At 42.9% G+C, this 12594-nt stretch overlaps 1 protein-coding gene across 1 annotated transcript in view; it reads right to left on the bottom strand.

The window, feature by feature from the left end:
• The window catches only part of cacna2d4a (calcium channel, voltage-dependent, alpha 2/delta subunit 4a), a 695670-nt gene that overhangs the window by 481952 nt on the left and 201124 nt on the right, over positions 1-12594 (bottom strand). The gene's annotated exons all lie outside the window — the stretch shown is intronic.

The following is a 12594-nucleotide window of genomic DNA, read 5'->3' as shown; positions in this document are numbered from 1 at the left end:
TGTGAGTAATGGTTACCTCCTTGGACTGTAGCAGTTAGCAGTGATGAGGGTAGCAATGAGGGATAGTGATGAGGTGGAAGCAGAACAGGATGATGATGGTGGGGGGATGTGGAACCATGAAGGGGGAAATAAATTACATGTGAGAAGAGGAGACAGAATATAAGGTCAAATTAAACAGCAAAGTGATAATAAAACAATAAAAATGAACAAGCAAATGCAATAGAATGTGACATTAAAATGCACCATAGGCATGTTCCACCTACCTTCCAGGAGGAAGATACTCATATTAGCTATTCTCTTTTAAGTTATTAATAAATGCAGCCATCATACAATAAGCAAAAGAACTTTAAAATGCATAGGACTCCCCTTTCTCAGGAACCATCAGCTTGCTTTCCTCTCTATTTCCAGAACCTGCTGGATTGGTGGAGCTACTGGGAATTGACTGCACAAAACCCAGGGCCCAACTTGCCCTGTTGGTTCATAACAATTGTACATGCAGTTATTGCAGTCCTGGTGTTTTCTCCTCATTGTTACATTTACTGGAAGGCTTCATCACCTCGGCTACACAATGAAATGACACCCCTGACTCATTACAGTCCAGTACCAGAGGAGCACAGCCACCACCAAGTATGATAAGCTGATGTTTTCAGCTAGTCCTAATCTCCAGAAAAGCTGGACCATCCATGCAGTAAGGGACCTGTGGTGAATGGGAGGCCAAGTGTTGCCTATTGAGTGCAGCAATTCTTCAGAACCAAGTGCTGGACTGTACTATTAGCCCTCTTACAAAGCAAAACATAATGGAAAATGTAATGGAGGATCCTGGGAATAGAGTGTCAACAGGACAGAGACCTGCTCCAGTACAGCTACAACACAGGCATCTTCCCGGCAATTTGCAAAATTGCCCAGGTATGTCCTGTACACAAAAGGCAGGACAAGTCCAACCCAGCCAATCACTGCCCCATCAGTCTTCTCTCAATCATCAGTGAAGTGATGGAAGGTGTCAACGACAAAGCTATCAAGTGGAACTTGCTTAGCAATAACCTGCTCAGTGATGCTCAGTTTGGGTTCCACCAGGGCCACTCAGCTCCTGACCTCATTAAAGCCTTGGTTCAAACATGGACAAAAGAACTGAACTCAAGAGTGAGGTGAGAGTGACTGCCCTTGTCATCAAGGCAGCATCTGACCGAGTATGGAAACAAGGAGCCTTAGCAAAACTGGAGACCGGTCATCTGAGCTCCAGGACATCACTGCATGAGTTCCTCAGGGTAGTGTCATAGGCCCAACCATCTTCAGCTGCTTCATCAATGACCTTCCTTCAATCATCATAAGGTCAGAAGTGGGGATGTTCGCTGATGATTGCACAACGTTCAGCACTATTCACGACTCCTCCAATACTGAAGCAGTCCATGTTGAAATGCAGCAAGACCTGGACAATATCCAGGCTTGGGCTGATAAGTGGCAAGTAACATTCGTGCCACACAAGTGCCAGGCAATGACTGTTTCAAACAAGAGAGAATCTAACCATCTCCCCTTGACATTCAATGGCATTACAATCGCTGAATCCCCCACTATCAACATCCTGGGGGTCACCATTGCCATGGCTACAACAGCAGCTCAGAGGCTAGGAATCCTGAGGCGAGTAACTCATCTCTTGACTCCCCAAAGCCTGTCCACCATCTACAAGGCAGGAGTGTGATGGAATACTCTCCACTTGCTTGGATGGGTGCAGCACCAACAACACTCAAGAAGTTTGACACCATCAGGACAAAGCAGCCTGCTCGATTGGCACCCCATCCACAAGATTCACTCCCTCCACCACCAACGCACAGTGGCAGCAGTGTGTGCCATCTACAAGATGCACTGCAGCAACGCACCAAGGCTCCTTAGACAGAACCAAGCCCATGACCTCTACCACCTGAAAGGACAAGGACAGCAGATGCATGGGAACATCACCACCTGCAAGTTCCCCTCCAATCCACACGCCATCCTGACTTGGAACTATATAGCCGTTCCTTCAATGTAGCTGTGTCAAAATCCTGGAACTCCCTTCCTAACAGCACAGTGGGTGTACCTACCTGACATGGACTGCAGAGGTTCAAAAAGGCAGCTCACCAGCACCTTCTCAAGGGCAATTAGGAATGGCAATAAATGCTAGCCTAGTCAGCAATGCTCATATCCCATGAAGGAATAAAAAAAATGACAACCATTCTGGGAGTCACAAAAATTAATTGAACCAGTGAACCTAAAGGGTAATTGAAAAGTTTAATGGACGTTTCTGAATTCCTTTTGTAAATGCCTGGTCAATGGATGTTAGCACATTTCTTGACTATGAAGGGCATCACAATCCACCGAATCCTGTTCTCACCCACTGTCAACATACATCTACTCCCCAACAGGGTCACTGGGAAATGATCAGGGGCAACAACATAAATTGTTTTTGTCATCTAGAATGGAGGAATATTGAGGTTGACCTTAGAATACACACCATACCAAAGTTGAGCTCAGCTTTGTCAGAACTAATCAATAACAACAATGATACCCATATAATCACTTTCGTGCAAGTAACCAGTAGGAATCGTAGTAAGATCAGTTCAAGGTTATAATAAAAGCAAAATACTGAGGGTGCCAGAAATCTGAAATAAAAATGGAAAGGTCTGGCAGCATCTATGGAGAGAGAAGCAGAGTTCTGATGAAAGGTCACGAACCTGAAACGTTAATTCTGCTTCTGTCTCCACAGATGCTGCCAGACCTGCTGAGTATTTCCAGCACTTTCTGTTTTTATATCAGTTCAAGGTTACTGGCCAATTTCAGAAAGAGCGATCATGATTAAGATCAAAGGAAAGCCTTTTGATCTGGTCGTCATTCAAGTTTATGCCCTGACACAAGATCACAATGAGTAGGAAATAGAGGATTTTATGGTGACATCTTGAAGATTTATTGTTATATATTTGGTTCTGTATGCTGCGACCTTATTGAGTCTACTAGAGAGGTTCTTAGACTGTAGCATTTAAACATTAATATTTATTTCATAACAACTGTGTACACTCCACACTAACCTGTGTGTCTCCTTCAAAAGCCACGCTGTATCTGTTCACGAGTCTCTCCCATACGATCTCTTACGTAATCATGGTGGGTGGCAATCTTTACATTCTCTCAAGAGTAACCTTTCATACCCTTATACATCTCCCCACCCACCCCCCAGCCCCCGCCAAGTCTTTACCTCAAAAGATATTTACAAACATTCACTTTATGTTGTCAGGAGTCACTTTGTTTCACAAAACCACAAAACTATTCCTGATTACCTTGGGTTTTTCTAAGTGCCCAGCTATAGCCTCCTTAATGATTGATACTAACACCTTCCCCAGACGTCAAGCTAACTGGCCTATAGTTACCTGTTTTCTGCCTCCCCACCTTCTTGAATATTTGGGTTATATTTGCTACTTTCCAGTCTGATGTAACCTTTCCAGAATCTAATTGGAAATCTTGATTTTTGTTGATTTTTCTTCAACATCGCTTTAATGGTTCTGACTACTCACTCAGCTTCTCCATTTGATTGTGGATACTTAGGAGAACTTGTTAAATGAACAAATCCCCAATTTTCTGCAAAATGCATGAAGTAATCGTTTGCAAATTGTGGTCCATTATCGGATATGATCTGATTAGGTGTTGCAAAAACTTCTTGCAATACTCTGATGACTGCTTCAATTGTTGTGTACATCCGTTTAACTGGTGCACAAGGACACCCAGGTCTTGCTGCACCTCCCCCTTTCCCAATCTATTGCCGTTCAGATAATAATCTGCCTTTCTGCATTTGCCACCAAAGTTGATAACCTCACATTTATCCACATTATACTGCATCTGCCATGTATTTTCCCACTTACTCAACCTGTCCAAATCACACTGGAGCTTCTCTGCATCCTCCTCACAGCTCACACTCCAACCCAGCTTTGTGGCGTCTGCAAACTTGGATATATTACATTTAATTCCCTCATCTATATCATTAATATATATTTTGAATAGCTGGGGTCCTATCACTGATCCCTGCGGTACCCCACTAGTCACTGCCTGCCACTTGGAAAAAGACCCATTTATTCTTATTCTTTGTTTCCAGTCTGCCAACCAGTTCTCTATCCATGTCAGTACCTTACCCCCAATCCCATGTGCTTTGAGTTTGCACGCTAATCTATGTGGGACTTTCCCTCCAAATGCTGATTTCATACAGTTCCTCCTTCTCACTAGACCCTATGCTTCCCAACATTTCTGGGAGGTGATTTGTGTCCTCCTTTGTGAAAACAGAACCAAAGTATGTATTTAATTGGTCTGCCATTTCTTTGTCCCCCATTATAAATTCTCCCGTTTCTGACTGTAAGGCATTTGTCTCCACTCTTCTTTTTATCTTCATATATCTACAGAAGCTTTTACAGTCAGTTTTTCTGTTCTCTGCAAGCTTTCTCTCATGCTCTATTTTCCCCTTATTAATCAATCCCTTTGTCCTCCTTTGCTGAATTCTAAACTGGTCCCAATCCTCAGATTTGCTGCTTGTTCTGGCCATTTTATATTTCTCCTCCTTGGATCTAATACCTAATTTCTTTTGTAAGCCACAGTTGAGCCACCCTTCCCGTTTTATTTTTGCGCCAGACGGGAATTAACATTTTCTGCCCCTTGGGTGTTACTCAGCTCTGCTCGTACAGATTCCACAGCAGGATTCTCTGAGCTTTTATCATTCCTCACTATTCTACTGATTTCCTCTTTTACTAACAACGCTACTCCACCTCCTTTCCCTTTTTGCCTGTCCTTCCTAAATACTGAATACCCTTGGATGTTCGGTTCCCATCCTTAGTCACCCTGCAGCCATGTCTCCGTAATCGCAACTATATCATATCCATTTACATCTATTTGCGCGGTTAATTCATCTATCTTATTGTGAATACTCCACGCACTGAGACACAATGGCTTTAGGATTGTCTTTTTAACATTCTTACACATCTTAGCATTATTTTGCACTATGGCCCTATTTGTTTCTTGCCCTTGATTTCTATGCCATCCACTTTTGCCTTTTTGTTTCCTGTCTTTCGTTCCTATCCTTGTTTCCTCCTCCTCAGTCTCCCCGCTCAGGTTCCCATCCCCCTGCCATTCCAGTTTAAATCCTCCCAACAGCACAAACAAACGCCCCGGCGAGGACATCGGTTACAGACCAGCCTGGGTGTAACCCGTCCCACTTGTACAGGTCCCACCTTCCCCAGAACTGGTCCTGATGTCCCAGGAATCTAAATCCCTCCCTCCTGCACCATTCCTCCAGCCACGCATTCATCTGGTCCACTCTCCTGTTCCTATATTCACTGATACGTAGCACAGAAAATAATCCTGAGATTACTACCTTTGAGGTCCAGCTTTTTAATTTAACTCCTAACTCCTTAAATTCATCTTGCAGGACCTCATCCCTTTTTCTACCTATGTCGTTGGTACCGACATGTACCACGACCACTGGCTGTTCAACCTCCCCCTTCAAAATGTCCTGCAGCTGCTCCAAGACATCCTTGACCCTAGCACCAGGGAGTCTCGTTTGTGGCCACAGAAATGCCTGTCTGTTCCCTTTACAATTGAATCTCCTATCACTATGGCTCTCCCAGTCTTTCCCCCCACCCCCAGCTGTGCAGCAGAGCCATCCGTGGTGCCACAAACTTGGCTGTTGCTGCTTTCCCCTGGGAGGCCATCCCCCCGAACACTATTCAAAGTGATATATCTGTTTGAGAGGGGGATGGCCACAGGGGACTCCTGCACTACCTGCCTGTGTCTTCTACTCTGCATGGTGGTCACCCATCCCTTTTCTGCCTGTGCAGCCATACCTGCGGTGTGACCGCCTCGCTAAACGTGCTATCCACGACGTCCTCAGCATCGTGGATGCTCCACAGTGAATCCACCCGCAGCTACAGCTCTGTAATGCGTGTAGCCAGTAGCTGCAGATGGATACACTTCCTGCACTCATGGTCGTCAGGGACACTGGCAGCGTCCCTGATTTCCCACATAGCACAGCAGGAGCATATCATGGATGCGAGCTCTCCTGCCATGATTTACCTTTAGATTACTTAGTTACTCCCTTTATATAAAAAATACTAATTACACTAGGGGCCTTGTTCTACTCCAAACACCGCCCACTACAATCTGAAGTCCTTAATAAATTACACTAATTAAAAAAAACACATTTTAGTAGTACTAACCTTATCACTTATATGGTAGGTTTAAAAAAAGAACATTCCCCTGATTTTTTAAGCTATTTCCAGGCACGAACAGCAGTTACTCACCAAGCAATCACCTTGCAGCTGCCCTGTGATGTCACTGATGACATTTTTTTTCAAACTCCGGCATGCCTGGACTGCTCTCCGCTCCACTCCCAGAAGGTAAGTGACTGGGCCTTGATCCTCAGGCTCAATTTATCCTCTTCTCTTACTTGGCGTTCTCCCCACAGGTCTTCTCCTCTCCGCTCCGTATCAGAAAGTAAGTGATTGGGCCTCGATCCTCGGGCTCAATTTATCCTCGTCTCTCACTCAGCATTTTCCCCACATGTCCACTTCTCTCCACTCCGTTCCTGGAAGGTAAGTATCCCTGTGGACGAGGCACCAGCTGTGATTGTAGTTAGAAGTGAAGGGATATAAAGGGCTAAAACATCCAGCAAAATCAGCATTTCCTTGATCCATTGGAATGCTTGTTTCTGATGTGCATCACAGCACCATTACTGAGCTTTTCTCAGCAGTTGTCGCAAAGGTTCAGTAACTTGCGCCAAGTTAGGTAGGAATTTTGCAAACTGATTGGCCATACCAAGAAACCGTTGAAGATCATGAGTTGAATTAGGAAGTGGAAATTTGCTAATGGCTCTCGTCTTTTGCGGGTCTGCCATGACGCCGCTACTGCTGACAATGTGTCCCAAAAAAATGAATGGACATTTTTGAAAACTCGCACTTCTGATTGAATGTTACGCCTTCGTCCTACAGATGATTCAAAAATGCTCTAACCCTTTGGTTATGTTCTTCTATGAACTCCCCATGAATTAGAATGTTGTCCATGCGGCAGATTACACCTTCAAGGCCCTGTAGAATATTTGATATTGTTCTCTGGAATATTTCCAGTGCTGATGTGATACCAAATTGAAGATGGGAAAGACAAAATCTTCCAAAGGGAGTAAAGAAGGTCGTCAATAACCTTGACTTATCATCTCATGAAACTTGCCCAAAGCCATTGATCGTGTCAAGATTCGTGAAGGTAGTTCTTCTGGATAACTTTGCCAAGCTTTCATCCACTGAGGACATCAGATGGACTTCTCATGCCACCACCTTATTAAGTTAAGTCTACACAAATGCAAAGATCCCTGTTTGGTTTAGGAACTGGAACCATTCTTGAACACCTATCTGTAGGCTCAATAACAGGAGAAATGACTCCCATCCTGGTCATGTTTTCCAGTTGATGTTGAACTTGCTTCATTAGTGGGAATAGAATCTTCCTCAGCGTGAGGAGACAGAGTGGTTTAGCGTCTTTTCGCAAAGTAATACGGTATTCAGTCTCCCTAAACCAGTGAACAATTTTGGGAATTCCTCGTGTAAGTGACTCCTGGATTCTTGTTGTTTAATTTCTTCAATTTTCTCCTTAAGATGAAGGTCAATACAAGCTCTTCTGCTTAAGAGTGAGAACTTCTGATTTCTTAAAACATACAGTGTTTCTAATATCTGCTTTCCCTTCTACTGAAGTGTTGCCTGTAACTTCCACTTTGCTTCAAGTTCAACCCCTCCTGGGTCATGTAACTGAGTTTCTATTGGCTGTAGAAAGTGTGTGGAAAGTCACGGCTCTTTGTCTGATAAGACACTTGCTCCAGTGTCGAGTTTGAAATCAGTGAGATGTCCATCGAAATATATGTCTGCTGACCAAAATGCTTCATTCGGCTCATTGATCTCACCAAGACTGGTCTGCTGCAGGAAGTTGTTTAACTTCCTTAACCTCTCTAATATTAAATGCTTTTCCTTTGGAGCTTGATGTAGTCGAGAATTTATTTACGAGCATACGAATTAGGAGCAGGAGTAGACCACTCGGCTGAAGATCACTAAGCTCATGGCTGAACTGATTACTCCACATTCCTGCCTACCCCTAATAACCTTCTACCTTGCTTACCAAGAATCCATCCACTTCTGCCTTAAAACTATTCAAATTCTCTGCTTCCACCGCCTTTTGAGGAAGAAAGTTTCAAAGACTCACAACCCTTTGAGAGAAAAAATTTCTCCTCATCTCTGTCTTAAATGGGCGACCCCTTATTTTTAAACATGGACCCCTAGTTCTAGATTCTACCACAAAGGGAAACATCCTTTCCACATCCACCCTGTCAAGACTCCTCAGGATCTTATATGTTTCAATCAAGTCACCTCTTCCTGTTCTAAATACCAGCGGATACAAGCCTAGCCTGTCCAATCTTTCCTCATAAGACAGCCCACCCATTCCAGGTATTAGCCTAGTAAACCTTTTCTGAACTGCTTCCAACGTATTTACATCCTTCCTTAAATAAAGAGACCAGTACTGTAGACAGTACTCCAGATGTGGTCTCACCAATACCCTGTATAGCTGAAGCATAACCTCCCTGCTTTTGTATTCAATTCCTCTCGCGATAAATGATAACATTCTATTAGCTTTCCTAATTACGTGCTGTACCTGCATACTAACCTTTTGCGATTCATGCACCAGGAGACCCCGATCCCTCTGCATCTCAGAGCTCTGCAATTTCTCACCATCTGGATAATATGCTTTTTTATTCTTCCTGCCAAAATGGACAATTTCACATTTTTCCACATTATACTCCATCTGCTAGATCTTTGCCCACTCACTTAATCTATCTATATCCCTTTGTAGCTTCCTTATGTCCTCTTCACAACTTACTTTCCTACCTATCTTTGTGTCATCAGCAAATTTAGCAACCATACATTCGGTCCCTTCATCTAAGTAGTTTATATAAATTGTAAAAAGTTCAGGCCCCAGCACAGATCCCTGTGGCATACCACTCGTTACATCTTGCCAACCAGAAAATAACCCATATATGCCTACTCTCTGTTTCCTGTTATCCATGCCAATATGTTAAGCCCTACACCATGAGCTTTTATTTTTGCAATAACCTTTCATGTGGCACCTTATTAAATACCTTCTGAAAATCTAAGTACAATACATTTTTATGTTCTCCTTCATCCACAGCACATGTAACTCCCTCAAAGAACTCCAATAAATTGGTTAAACATGATTTCCCTTTCACAAAACCATGTTGACTCTGCCTGATTACCTTGCATTTTTCTAAATGCCCTGCTATAACTTCTTTAATAATAGCTTCTAACATTTTCCCTGTGACACATTAAGCTAACTGGCCTGTAGGGTTTCCTGCTTGCTGTCTCCCTCCCTTTTTGAATAAACTAGTTTCCAAACTAATGGAGGCTTACCCGAATCTAGGGAATTTTGGAAAATTAAGACCAATGCACCAACTACCTCACTAGCCACTTCTTTGAAGACCCTAGGATGAAGTCCATCAGGACCCGGGGACTTGTCAGCCCGCAGCTCCAACAATTTGTTCAGTACCACTTCCCTGGTAATTGTAATTTTCTTCAGTTCCTCCCTCCCTTCCATTTCCTGACTTACAGCCAATTCTGGGATGTTATTTTTATCCTCTATAGTTAAGACTGATGCAAAATATCTGTTCAATTCATCTGTCTTCTCCTTATTTTCCATTAGTAATTCCCCAGTCTCACTTTCTATAGAACCAACGCTCACTTTGTTAACTTTTCTTTTTTAAATATCTATGGAAACTCTTACTATCTGTCTTTATATTTCTAGCTAGCTTTCTCTCGCACTCTAATATTTCCTTCCTTATCAATCTATTAGTCATTCTTTGCTGTTCGTTTTATATTCTGTCCAATCTTCTGACCTGCCACCCATCTTTGCGTAAATATATGCTTTTTCTTTAAGTTTGATACTATTGTTACGGCCGGGTGAGGAAGTGGTCTCAGGCTCCCCTCTCACCCCTTTCCTGGTTTGGCCGTAATAGGGTTTCACTTTTAAAACACAGTATTTTTAGCTTCCCCTCAGTGAGTTCTTGTTCACTGCTCTCTAATTGTAATTGTAAAGGAACCAATCAGACAGGCTTTCTCAAGTTTAAACAAGAAAGGTGTAAGTTTATTAACCCTAACACTCAGTTAAAGTTATTAAAAATATGCAACGCAACCACACCAGCATGCATACTCAATAAACACACATTAATAGATACAGAGGAGGAGAAAGAATTGGGGGGGGAGGTGTGGTTGTAGTAGTAAATGGAACTCAGTTACTATCTTTGTTATGGATGTAAAGACTTTGATTGGAGTTATGTCTTGCAGTTCTCGTTGGGGCCCAGTACACACTTTAAAACTTGCTTCACTGATACCAGAAGGCTGCAGAAGTCTTCTGTCTTGAGGTTTAAGTTGTTTCCGTAGGTTCCTGGAACTTTGCGAGAGAGAGAGAGATAGGGAGAAAGCAGTGCTTTCTTCTTGAAGTTCAATTGCGGTCTGCCCCAAACCTTTCTGTGAGGCACAATTCAATCAATTCCCAGGTTGGCCAGCAGGTTAGTCATGTGACTAGCTCTTTTTTTGAAACAGCATCGCCTGCGAGGGTTGTTGATTCTTCAAAGCTTGCTAGATACACTCAATGGGCGGGGGTGGGGGTTGGAGTGCTGGCTCTTACACAGCCGTTGGCTCTCAATGTCTTTTGACAATGACTGTTGCCCAGCCCAAACTTGCTAATTGAATCATGGAGCACATCCATTGTCACTCTATTCAACTGTCTCTCAGAATGCAAATGTGCAGCCTTGTTTTCAGCCATTCAGCTCTGTGGTCTTAAACAAGTTATATTCAATGTCCAGTAAAAGTTCAAATTGTGTTCCCTATGATGAAATTGATATGTTTTCATTTGGCAGGTGTAGTTTCATCACACTATCTTTAACTTTTTTTCGTTAACCACAGATGGCGATGGAATTTTTCTTTCACGTTCGAATGTATCTATTCTGTGTATTCTGAATTATCCCCTTAAATGTCTGTCACTGCATCTCTATTGAACTATCCCTTAACCTAATTTGCCAGTTCACTTTAGCTAGCTCTGCTTTCATGCCCTCATAATTACCCTTAATTAAGTTTAAAATCTTGGACCCACTCTTCTCTCCCTCAAACTGAATGTGAAATTCAATCATATTATGATCGCTGCTACCTATGGGCTCCTTAACTGTAAGGTCATTAATTAATCCTATCTCGTTGCACAATATCAGGTCTAGTATAGCCTGCTCTCTGGTTGGCTGCAGAATGTACTGTTCTAAGAAATTATCCTGAAAACATTCTATGTACTCCGCATCTAGGCTGCCTCTGCTTATTTGATTTTTCCAGTCTATATGTAGGTTAAAATCCCCCATGATTATTGCCGTACCTTTCTGACAAGCTGCCATTATTTCTTCCCTTATACCCCCTCCTACTGTGTGGTTAATATTAGGTGGCCTGTACACCACTCCCGCAAGTGACTTATTGCCTTTTTGATTCCTCATCTCTACCCAAACTGCTTCTACATTCTGGTTTCCTGAACTTAGGTCATCCCTCTCTATTGTGCAAATACCATCATTAATTAACAGAGCCACCCCTCCACCTTTTCCTCGCTCTCTGTCCTTCCTAAATGCCATGTACCCTTTAATATTCAGGTCCCAATCTAGGTCATCCTGCAGCCATGTCTCTGTAATGGCTATCAGATCGAGCTTATTTATTTCTATTTGTGCTCTCAGTTCATCTGTTTTGTTTTGAATGCTATGTGCATTCAGATACAGAGCCTTTAGTTTTGTCCTTTTAGTATTTTTGTAAGCTCTAGCCTTATCTGTTGATTTACTCTTAGATTTGTATGCTCTGTCCCTTCCTGACACAGTCTTTTTATCATTTCCCATATTAATACCTTTCTCTCTTGCCTTATCTCTACTCCTTGATTTACCATATCTTCCCAAATTTGATCCCTTGCCCCCACTATTCAGTTTAAAACCCTCTCTACTTCCCTAGTTATGCGGCTCACTTGCCCAAGCATGGTGCAGGTATAGACTGTCCCAACGGTACAGCCACCACTTTCCCCAGTACTGGTGCCAGTGCCCCACGAACCGGAACCCACTTCTACCCCACCAGATTTTGAGCCACAGGTTAATTTCTCTAATTTTATTTGCCCTACGCCAATTTGTACGTGGTTCAGAGATTATTACCTTTGAGGTTCTGCTTAATTTGGTGCCTAGCTCCTCATACTGACTATGCAGAACCTCTTTCCTTGTCCTGCCTATATCATTGGTACTTAAATGGACCACGATGACTGGATCCTCACCCTCCCACTGTAAGTTCCTCTCCAGTCCTGAACAGAGGACCCAAACCCTGGCACCAGGCAGGCAACACAGCTGCAGAGAACAGCGTCAAACTCCCTAACTATACTCTACTTTTATTTTGGCACATCTTACTGAAACGCCCTATTTTTCTGCAATAAAAGCATTCTGTTCTATTGGCAGGACATTGTTCGTGCCTATGGATACTTTTG

This window comes from Heterodontus francisci, chromosome 18 (assembly GCF_036365525.1).
Source record: "Heterodontus francisci isolate sHetFra1 chromosome 18, sHetFra1.hap1, whole genome shotgun sequence".
In the NCBI taxonomy this organism is placed as follows: Eukaryota; Metazoa; Chordata; class Chondrichthyes; order Heterodontiformes; family Heterodontidae; genus Heterodontus; species Heterodontus francisci.
This window is presented reverse-complemented; position numbering and strand designations above follow the sequence as displayed.